At 50.7% G+C, this 11,832-nt stretch overlaps 1 pseudogene across 1 annotated transcript in view; it reads right to left on the minus strand.

Moving 5' to 3' along the window:
• Window positions 1-5,071, minus strand: part of LOC146076005 (uncharacterized) — a 59,003-nt pseudogene extending 53,932 nt beyond the window's left edge. The window contains exon 1 of the transcript XR_014473676.1: window positions 942-5,071. The product of XR_014473676.1 is annotated as an uncharacterized LOC146076005 (transcript). The remainder of the gene's footprint in view (window positions 1-941) is intronic.
• Between the last annotated feature and the right edge of the window lie 6,761 nt (window positions 5,072-11,832).

Genomic DNA, 11,832 nt, shown 5'->3' on the forward strand with positions numbered 1-11,832 from the left:
ACCACTCGTGTATATCCATTCCTGTTAAAGTCTCCATTTTATATATGTTTGGTAAACAGGAGATCCTACCAAATCTCAGCTCCAGTGCCTCCAAGTGTAACCACCTTTTAATTGCAGGTATGTGGCTACCACATAGACTATACTGATATTATACTTATTTCCTTTTAGGGCTCTCAAATGAACAGAGGTACAGCGAGTTTATATATAAAAGGTAAGTTTACTTTCTTAAAATGATGAATATGATTTTACAATGTGTAACATTTGAATTCAATAAACAACTTTTACATAACATAAGGCTTCAATTAATGACTTTAACATGACACATCAATAACTTTATAGAACAAGCAGAATATAACTTTACACAGTATGACGATTCAGTATATAACTTTGCATGACATATGTATAACCTCAATAAACAACTATACTCTCTACATTTCCTATACATATATTAATGCATGCATTTACACAAAAATTTACCATGCGCTGGCCAGCATAAAAAAATACTGCATATAAATATGTTTGTTGGCGCGCGTTGGGGCCCTTGATATGCTGAAGGTGTGAATGGGTTAATAAACAACCTGTCTAAATATGAGTCTCTCCGCTGGTCTTCACTAGGCAAACCTAGCACTGTAGAAGTCTATGTCTCTGTCCCTTTGATATGTGATATATATCACCCAAAGTATTTGAGTCACTGAATTAGATACAATAGTCTAGCTTTCCCTAAGAGGATAGAAACTTTCTATCTTTTATCCTATAATTGCTTGGTTGTGAGCCCAAGAGCAGTTATTGCAAAAGCTCTAAGCTGATGCTCTCTTTCCTGTCTTGTGTAGCATAGGATATATATGTTCGCACTAAAACAGCTGTCTCTAGATGCTACTGACTTAATGATCTAGTATTCCTTGTGGTGTAAAGTGCGTAAAAAGGGGGTCATTCAAGCTCACCCAAATCTGGCAGCTGTTCCCAGTCTAGCAGTCTGTCTCTCTCCTTCTCTCTATCCTCTTCTTATCCTGTGCTTTACTTGGCTGCTGTGATAATTCTGGCTCCTGATTCTGTCACTGCATTTTCTTCCTGAGTGTGGCTGCTTTATGGTGTGTCAGTCTCTTACTTACAAACTTTAAGGTAGTTCCCTGTCACACCACTTCCCGTCCCCCGCTGGTGACTGCCTAATACACAAGCAGCACCAGGGTGTAGAAAGGTGTGACAGGGGCAGCTTTCTATGTGCCTTGCTGGGATGGTTCTGGCTGCCTTTCCCCCGCCTCCTCCCGTCTCCCTCAGGCAGCTCTGCTAGACAGGCAGGCGGAGCCCAGGTGTAGAGGGGCGTGAATGGGGCGTCCCTCAGGAGTCTGTGCTAACTTGTGGGCGGGCGGCAGCTGAGAGACAGTTCTTTTTCCTGGTAGACAGAGCAGCTATCAGTGACAGGTGGGGAGCAGCAGTGGTGAGCGGGCAGCGCTTCTCTTGCTGTGCCCCGGCAGAAACATCTCTCTATGACAGGGGTGATACTGTTCTGTCGGCTGGATGGCTGAGTGAGAGTGTTTTGCTGTGCGGCTCTTTCCCCTTCCTCTCCCTCTTCAGTGGATATGTTCTGGGTGACTCCTTCCCCTACTGTATGCGCCGCCTCCCGTCTCCCGCTGGTGACCGCCTATAAGGTGGGCGGCACCAGGGTGTAGAGGGGCGCAACAGAGAGTGACTTCTGGCCAGTGCTGGGCGGCTCCGTGCCTGGATGGGCTGTCAGGCAGCGCCGTGCCCCTGCTTCCTCACTCCGCCCCCTCCCGTCTCCCGCAGGGCTCCCCCGTATGTGAGGGAGTCCCTGGGTGTAGAGGGGCGGTCTTGTAGCAGAGGGCGGCGGTTCTCCTCTTCGGGCTGCGCCTCTCAGTTTCTGGCCGCAGATGCCGGCATCAGCTGGGCGGCTCTAACCTCCGTCATCTTTGGTGGGCGGGGAAGAGGCGGCTCCTTCACCTGGCTTGGTGCAGCGCGGCTTCACAGGCGGGACTCTCCGGCTTCTTCCGGAACAGACGCGGCGTGACTTTCTCCCCGCCGGCAGCAAGGTACTTGGCTTTTCTTAGCTGCAGCGTCTTCGGCACTCTCCTTCCCCCACCGCCTCCCGTCTCCCGCAGGGCGCTGTCATAGCTTCTGACAGGCTCTGGGTGTGGAGGGGTGTTCGTGGCTGTCCCTCTGCGGCTGTGTTTCTAGCACTGGGCGGCTTGCGGTGGGCAGGAGGGAGGCAGTTTTAAGTGTGCAGCGGCAGCGTCCTAGATAGGCTTTCTATAAGCAAGCTGCTTGTGGCTCTGGCATTGTCTCTTGTTCAGTTCGGTAATGCTGGCACATATAGAGATTTTGTCCAGCCTGCCTGGGACCCCTTCCCCGACTCCTCTCCAAGGAGCTCAGCCAGCGCTGATTACAGCTCAATGTTTACAGCTGCGCCGACTGACTCCGTTGGAGGGCTCTAGAAGGGAGCGATCAGCTGTGTGTCCGTTAGCTGTACTGACAGCTCTTTTATACTCCTCGCTGGGGGTCAGCTGATGTGCCTCGAGAACAGCTGTTCTCCCGCCCAGGGCTCGAGAACAGCTGCTTTCCCGCATTTTTTAGTGTCCTCGAGATCACCCTCCTAGCCTATCTGATTGGCAGTCAGCTGTAAGTTCACTGAGGGGGCAGCACAAGTGCTAATGCTGTCTAACCAGTGTCCATATCATAAGCAATACATTTCACTGTCGCCAATGTTCCTTATCAAATAAATCAATAACAGTACACGTATATGATAAAGTCTTTCATCAGCCATAGTGGCTTTAGGGGTACAAGTCCAGGCCCGATAGTTTTAAGCAACTTGTAAACACTAAGTGCATTTGGGTTGCTCAGTCAGTGTTGCCATATCTTGATGAAAGTCCATCACACAATACCAATTTTTTTTAGGCAAACAGCTTATAATTTTGATATATACATTTCTAACATATGCAAGCAGGTATATGTTACAATATGGTGATGCTACAGTGGCCATTTTAACTAAGGGCAAATCCAAGATGGCTATATTTGGATTCAGTATTGAATCCCGGCGGTCGGGATCCCGGCGTTCAGAATCCCGATGCTGGAATCCCGACAGCCGAAATGCCGACAAGGGGGGACGTGGATCGCCCCCCCTTGTGGGCTCGCTGCGCTCGCTACGCTCGGCACACTAATTTATTCTCCCTCCAGGGGTGTCGTGGACACCCCAGGAGGGAGAAAGTGTCGGCATTTCGGCGGTCGGGATTCCGGCATCGGGATTCTGAATGCCGGGATCCCGACCGCCGGGATCGTAACTGCATCCCCTATATTTACAGTTCTTATATAGCGCAGCATATTCCGTTGCGCTTTACAATTGCAAACTACAGTGATTAAACAAACTGGGTAGATACATGGAGGTAGGAGGGCCCTGCTCGCAATCTTACAATCTATAGGGATAATAGGAGGGATACATAAGGATAGAATTCCATAGCATGGCAGTCCCATCAGATTACAGGACAGTCCTGCTGGGATGCAATTAGATATACTGTAAATCAATGTTCCCTCTAAGTTTACGAAGGCTGTGTGCGGCTAAAGAATTTGGCTGCGCAACTTTGGAAGGAAATTTAAATTTTTGTGCGTCACTTATATATAACTGGAAAATGACATTCAGCATTTGTGTTAACTTTACTTCAAAATGATATTAAACATTTAAACATTCAAAACACAGCACACAATGTAGCTAATGGGTGAAACACACATTAATTGAGTCCACAACTGCAAAAAGGGACCACTGCTGCTTTGTGCGCTCTATTGTAATGTCTGTGCGCACGCTCGTCGAGTGCGCTCTGTTGTAATGTCTTTCTAGAGTGTGGGCACCTTTAGAACAGGAGGAGTGCTGCTTCTGTCCCCCATCCTCCCCCTCCCTCTGCTGCACCTCTGATAAGTCTGTGTTCTCAGCCCGAGTACAGGGTGAGATTAGTGCAGCAGTCCCCGTCCTCCCCCTCCCTGCTGCTGCTGCACCTCTGATAAGTCTGTGTTCTCAGCCCGAGTACAGGGTGAGATTAGTGCAGCAGTCCCTGTCCTCCCCCTCCCTGCTGCACCTCTGATAAGTCTGTGTTCTCAGCCCGAGTACAGGGTGAGATTAGTGCAGCAGTCCCCCGTCCTCCCCCTCCCTGCTGCTGCTGCACCTCTGATAAGTCTGTGTTCTCAGCCCGAGTACAGGGTGAGATTAGTGCAGCAGTCCCCGTCCTCCCCCTCCCTCTGCTGCACCTCTGATAAGTCTGTGTTCTCAGCCCGTGTACAGGGTGAGATTAGTGCAGCAGTCCCCGTCCTCCCCCTCCCTGCTGCTGCACCTCTGATAAGTCTGTGTTCTTAGCCTGAGTACAGGGTGAGATTAGTGCAGCAGTCCCCTGTCCTCCCCCTCCCTGCTGCTGCTGCAGGGGCTGGCTGGCAACTTTTAGCCTGGGGGGCAAGTCTGGAGCACTGGCCCATAAGTAACAGCGCTTCGTTAAATGAAGGTTTTTCGTTTAAAAATATGTATTAATAAGATTAGGCCTGGAGTTGATTATTATTATTATAATTTTATTTATAAGGCGCCACAAGTGTTTTGCACCGCCGTATAAAGTAACAGTATAGGGAGACAAAACTTGTCGATTATACCATAGACACTTTACTATTATAACTTTACCAGGACACAATAGGCTGCTCCTCTGCATAATAATACCAGGACACCACAGGCTACTCCCCCTGCATAATACCAGGACACTGCAGGCTGCTCACCTGTATAATAAGAACAGGATACCACAGGCTGCTATCACAGGCTGCTCCCCCTGTATAATTATACCAGGACACCACAGGCTGCTCCCCCTGTAAAATTATACCAGGACACCACAGGCTGCTTCTCCCCACCCTCACATAATAACAAGAGGAAATTGAACAGGCACCACAGACTGCCCCCCCCCCCCCCTGTATTAAAAGAACAGGACACCACAGGTTGCTCCCCCTGTATTATTATACTAGGACACGATGGGCTGCTCCATCCCACATATTATACCAGGACACCACAGGCTGCTCCCCCCGCATAATTATACCAGGACACCACAGACTACTCCCCCCCCCCCCCCGCATCATTATGCCAGAACACCACAGGCTGCCACCCGCCCACCCCCCCCCCCCCCATAACACCACAGGCTGCTCCACTGCATAAAATTAACAGACACTACTGATTGCCCCCCTGTATTAAAAGAACAGGACACAACAGGCTGCTCCCCCTGTATCATTATTACCAGGACACCACATGCTGCTCCTCCTTTATCATTATTATAAAGACACCACAGGCTGCTCCCCCTGCATAATAACAAGAGGACACCACAGGCTGCTCCCCTGCATAATATGAGCAGACACAACAGGCTGCCCCCTGTATCATTATACCAGGACACCACAGGCTGCTCCCCTTGTATCATTATTACCAGGGCACCATAGGCTGCTCCCCCTGTATAATAATTACCAGGACACCATTGGCTGCTCCCCCTGTATAATAATTACCAGGACACCATAGGCTGCTCCCCCTGTATAATTAATACCAAAACATCACACTCTGCTCCCCCCGCATAACATAGCACCCTATAAATGTCACCTGGCTGTCACAGGCACTGCCAGTGCCTTTCAAGTTTCGCCAAACTCCTGTCAGTGCTGCTCTGCTGCGGCTCCCTCCGTCCTCCGAGTATCTGTCCTCCGACCCACCCTACCCCCAAGACGCACGTGTGGGCGGCATCAGTGTCTGTCACACTGCAATTGTCACACTCAGCCGCGGCAGTGCGCGACGGGCTTACTACTCACCCGTTCGCGTCCGCCGTCGACTAGCGTGTAGTGGTCTCCAGTTCAGCGGCAGCAGGCAGCGGCAGTCTGGTGGGCAGCAGGCAGCGTGGGACGCCGGCAAGTGTAGCGGTATGTGCTGTAGGGGCGCCAGGATGCCGGTGCCGCCATCTTGGTTAAGGGCAAATAGCAGATTGGTCCTTGTCTGAGGTTTCCGCCCATACTGACCTGACAGCCAATGGCAGCCGCCCTCTAGGGATATAGGGGATCTGCCTAGGCCTGTTCAGTGTCAGTACAAAGAGTCTCCAGAGGCGTTCACAGCTCCCAGCTGACTCCGGCTCTCTGACTCACCTCTCCTGACTTGGTGCCTTGCTTCAGTGCTCTGTGTTGGTCTCGGTTCAGCTTAACCCCATCGCTGCCAGTTCTCTCCACAGTCTGGTCTCTGCCTGCATCCCTGAGCTTCCTGGCCTAAGCTCTTCAAGCCGTCTGCTTCCAAGCAACTTCCCATTTCTTCTGTCATCATCCATCTTCTTTCAGTCTTCAAGGATCCCTCATCACCATCAAGTACATTCTCATTCCGGATTTCTTCATTTCTCAAGACCCCAGCCTGCCGTCCGCAGTGCTTGAACTGTCATTGTTTAAATTAACTTTTTCTTCTTTCAAAGTTACCACTAACTGCCACTTAAAGAAAGTATTCAAGTGTGTATTGTTCCATTTATGAATTCTATTATTAAACCTGCACGATTTAATCCTTCCTCCTCTGGTCCGTCTCCGGTTGCTACACACCACACGACTTCATCCAGCCCTTCAGTTGTGACAGTTTGTACTGACCCGATGGAGTCGAGTGAAGAACAGGCTTCCATGGCGGATGCACTTCACAGCATCATGGCTCGTCTGGAGCAAGTAGAGGCTACCCAACGTCAAGTGGCTCAATTTCTTCAGGCCTTGGCTCCGCCCCAGGCGGCCCCCTCAGTTCCTGTGGCTTCAGCACCAGAGGTTCCAGTCCCTGCTCCTACACCTGGACCCGTGGTTCCTCATCATATGCAATTACCAACCCCCAGCAAATATGATGGTTCACCGAGAGGATGCCGTGGGTTTCTGAACCAATGCGATGTTCATTTCACCTTGCAATCTTCTCACTTCCCTACCTCCAAGGCAAAGGTGGCATATATTGTGTCTCTCCTGGCAGGGTCAGCTTTGGACTGGGTGTCCCCTCTCTGGGAACGCGCTGATCCCCTGCTCAATGACTATGAAGCTTTCATTACCTCTTTCCGTCGCATCTTCAATGAACCTGGCAGAGTGTCTTCTGCCGCTACTGAGATCCTGAGGATTCGCCAGGGCAGTCGTTCAGTGGGACAATATGTTGTGCAATTCCAGACTCTGGCTTCGGAATTAAAATGGAACGAAGAGGCTCTCGTCTCCGCCTTCTGGAATGGGCTGGCAGGTCGTATTAAGGACGAATTAACTACCCGTGACTCTCCTGCTACCTTGGTTGAACTCATCTCCTTGTGCACCAAAGTAGATCTACGGATGCAGGAGCGTCAACTAGAGAGAAATCGCTCCGATCGTCTCCGTCCTCGTCTCACCACCAACGCTGTTCCTGTTCCTAGACCAAGTCCCTCCACAACTACACCACCAGACGAACCCATGCAGATCAACCGCTCTCGGCTTTCCTTTGAAGAAAAGTCCCGTAGACGTCGAGAGAATCTTTGCATGTACTGCGGTTCTTCCGCTCATCTGCTGTCTTCCTGTCCACTGCGTCCGGGAAACGACCGCTCCTAACCTCCCCGAGGGAGGCCAGGTTAGGAGTCCTGCTTTCATCTCCCTCTTCAATGGTGTCCACCATTCCTGTTATCCTTGTGTGCCCTCAGGGAAAAATCAAGATCCAGGCTCTACTAGATTCCGGAGCGGCCGGGAACTTCCTTTCTTCTTCTTTCGTCTTTCAACATTCCTTGACGGTGCAACCTTTGGCCCATCCGTTGGTTCTCACTGCAGTAGATGGGAGTCGCATCAGCAGTGGGCAAATAACCCTTCAAACCAATCCAGTGACAGTTCTCGTGGGTGCTTTACATCAAGAGACTCTAGAATTTTTTGTCCTTCCTCAGTCCTCACACCAGGTAGTCCTGGGCCTACCATGGCTTACTAAGCACAATCCTCATATTGATTGGACCAGTATGGAGATCAAAGCCTGGGGTACGAACTGCCTAACTACTTGCATGCCTCGTGTTGTTCCACTCCATCAAACTAATCCTCAAGAAGTGGGAGGTTCCAGTCTTTCGTCTTCACCAGCTTCACCCTTGTCGTTACCCACACCATATGTTTCTTTTTCTGACGGCTTCAGCAAGGGAGGTGCCGATACCCTGCCGCCTCATCGTCCCCGGGACTGTCCGATAGAGTTGATACCTGGGAAGTTCCCACCGCGGGGCAGCATCTACCCCTTGTCTCTGCCTGAGACCAAGGTCATGTCTGACTACATCCGTGAAAACTTGGATAAAGGGTTCATTCGCCCATCTACTTCGCCAGCCGGAGCGGGGTTTTTCTTTGTAAAGAAAAAAGATGGAACCCTCCGGCCGTGTATCGACTACAGGGGCCTGAACGATATCACGATCAAGAACCGCTATCCTTTACCCCTTATCACTGAATTATTTGACAAAATCCGAGGGGCTTCCATCTTTACTAAATTGGATCTAAGAGGGGCGTACAACTTGATCCAAATCCGATCTGGAGATGAGTGGAAGACGGCTTTCAACACCCGAGACGGCCACTATGAATACCTGGTGATGCCCTTTGGTCTTTGCAACGCTCCAGCCGTCTTCCAACAATTTGTAAATGACATATTTCGAGATCTACTGTATCATTCCATTGTGGTGTATCTCGATGACATCCTCATCTTCTCGTCTAACCTCCATCTCCATCGGCAAACAGTAGCTGAAGTCTTGCGGCGCCTTCGCCAAAATAAATTGTTCTGCAAGCTAGACAAGTGTGTCTTTGAGGTCACTTCCATTCCATTCCTTGGCCACATCCTCTCCAGCACTGGAATAGAGATGGATCCAGAAAAAGTAAAAGCCATCTTAGACTGGACAGCGCCCACCACGCTCAAAGGCATCCAGAGGTTCCTGGGCTTTTCAAACTATTATCGTCGTTTCATCCGGAACTTCTCCACCCTTGCTGCACCCCTTACTGCTCTCACCCGTAAGGGATCCGATCCAAGTCAGTGGTCCCCTGAAGCCTCCCAAGCCTTCCAACAACTTAAAGATTCTTTTGTCTCCGCCCCAATTCTTCTCCAGCTAAACCTCTTGAGGTGGACGCATCCTCAGAGGGGGGTAGGGGCTATCTTGTCGCAGAGAGGGGAGGACCAGGTGCTTCACCCCTGTGCCTTCTTCTCCAAGAAGTTTCTTCCAGCAGAGAAGAATTACCCCATTGGGGAGCAAGAGTTACTGGCAGTCAAATCAGCATTGGAGGAGTGGCGGTACCTCCTGGAGGGGGCACGACATAAAATTACTGTGTATTCCGATCATAAAAATCTCTCTTTCCTCAAGCATGCCCAATGTCTTACAGCTCGTCAAGCCCGCTGGGCCATGTTCTTCGAACGCTTCGATTTTCAAATCAGATTCAGACCCGGGACGATGAATGCCAAGGCCGATGCTCTTTCACGCTCTTTTGAAACTTCAGCTGACCTAGCGACTCCTCCTCGACCCATCCTCGACCCTCTGGTCTTTGCTCAAGTAACAGTCCAGCCTTCACCTCCACCAGGCAAGACCTTCGTTCCCCTCAGTCTCCGAAAAAGAGTACTGTCCTGGGCACACGCTTCCCGCTTCGCAGGGCATACCGGGGCACAGAAGACCTTAATGTTCCTGTTGCGTTCACACTGGTGGCCTACCATTCGTCGCGATGTAACCAGCTTTGTCGCCTCCTGTGTAAAGTGCGCTCAGCATAAGTCCTCCAGAACGTCTCCTGCCGGTCCTCTCCTACCTCTAGCCATACCAACAGAACCCTGGTCCCACCTCTCTATGGACTTTATCTGCAAACTTCCTCCCTCCAAAGGGCATACGGTAATTTGGGTGGTGGTTGACCGGTTTTCAAAGATGGTGCACTTCTTCCCATTAAAAGGCCTTCCATCTGCTCCAGTGTTGGCCCAGCTCTTCATTTCCACCATCTTCAAACTCCATGGGTTGCCGAAAGAGATTATATCTGACCGTGGCGTGCAGTTCGTCGCAAAGTTTTGGAGGGCCCTCTGTTCCGCTGTACAAGTCAAGCTCAAGTTCTCCACTGCTTTCCACCCACAAACCAATGGACAGACAGAACGTGTCTACCAGGACTTGGAGGCCTTCATTCGCTTGTTCATCTCTTCCTCTCAAGACGACTGGGCAGACCTTCTGCCTTGGGCGGAATTTGCGCACAACAATTCCTATCATTCATCCTCCGGCACCACTCCCTTTTTTACTGTCTTTGGCAAACATCCCCGATCTCCAGAGTTCTCAGATCTATCATTGCCCGATGTCCCTGCAGCTGCTTCTTCCCTACAACGGTTTGCAAAGATCTGGGCAGACGTTCATACCGCTCTCCTTAAAGCATCCGCTCGATACAAAAGGATGGCGGACAGGAAAAGAAGAGCGGCTCCCAAGTTGAAGGTTGGAGATCGAGTAGGGCTGTCTACCCGCCATATACGCCTTCGGTTACCATCCATGAAGCTGGCTCCTCGATTCATCGGGCCGTACCCAATCACTCAGGTAATTAATCCGGTGGCCTACAGACTACAGCTCCCTTCTTCCTTAAAGATATCAAACTCTTTTCATGTGTCTCTTTTGAAACCTTTACGATTGAACTTATATCAGAAAAAGGTGCCTAAACCGCCCAAGATTGGCTCAGAGAGAGAGACAGAGTTCGAGGTGAAGCGCATTATCGACTCACATTGCCGCAATACCCATCTTCAGTATCTGGTAGAGTGGCTTGGATTCGGTCCTGAGGAGAATTCCTGGGTTGATGCTGCAGATCTCCATGCTCCCCGTCTGGTGAGACAATTCCTTCAAAGGAATCCACACAAGGTGCGTAGGTGCCCTGGGGTCACCCAGAAAGGGGGGGTACTGTCACACTCAGCCGCGGCAGTGCGCGACGGGCTTACTACTCACCCGTTCGCGTCCGCCGTCGACTAGCGTGTAGTGGTCTCCAGTTCAGCGGCAGCAGGCAGCGGCAGTCTGGTGGGCAGCAGGCAGCGTGGGACGCCGGCAAGTGTAGCGGTATGTGCTGTAGGGGCGCCAGGATGCCGGTGCCGCCATCTTGGTTAAGGGCAAATAGCAGATTGGTCCTTGTCTGAGGTTTCCGCCCATACTGACCTGACAGCCAATGGCAGCCGCCCTCTAGGGATATAGGGGATCTGCCTAGGCCTGTTCAGTGTCAGTACAAAGAGTCTCCAGAGGCGTTCACAGCTCCCAGCTGACTCCGGCTCTCTGACTCACCTCTCCTGACTTGGTGCCTTGCTTCAGTGCTCTGTGTTGGTCTCGGTTCAGCTTTACCCCATCGCTGCCAGTTCTCTCCACAGTCTGGTCTCTGCCTGCATCCCTGAGCTTCCTGGCCTAAGCTCTTCAAGCCGTCTGCTTCCAAGCAACTTCCCATTTCTTCTGTCATCATCCATCTTCTTTCAGTCTTCAAGGATCCCTCATCACCATCAAGTACATTCTCATTCCGGATTTCTTCATTTCTCAAGACCCCAGCCTGCCGTCCGCAGTGCTTGAACTGTCATTGTTTAAATTAACTTTTTCTTCTTTCAAAGTTACCACTAACTGCCACTTAAAGAAAGTATTCAAGTGTGTATTGTTCCATTTATGAATTCTATTATTAAACCTGCACGATTTAATCCTTCCTCCTCTGGTCCGTCTCCGGTTGCTACACACCACACGACTTCATCCAGCCCTTCAGTTGTGACAGCAATCACAGGGACCGCAGGAATGAAGAGGAAAAGAATGTAATACAGGCGGCCGGGCCCTGCACATATTTATTCCTGGAGGATGCTGGACACATGTCACATGTCCTCATGCAGGAGCC

This window comes from Crinia signifera, chromosome 4 (assembly GCF_055691185.1).
Source record: "Crinia signifera chromosome 4, ASM5569118v1, whole genome shotgun sequence".
Lineage (NCBI taxonomy): Eukaryota > Metazoa > Chordata > Amphibia > Anura > Myobatrachidae > Crinia > Crinia signifera.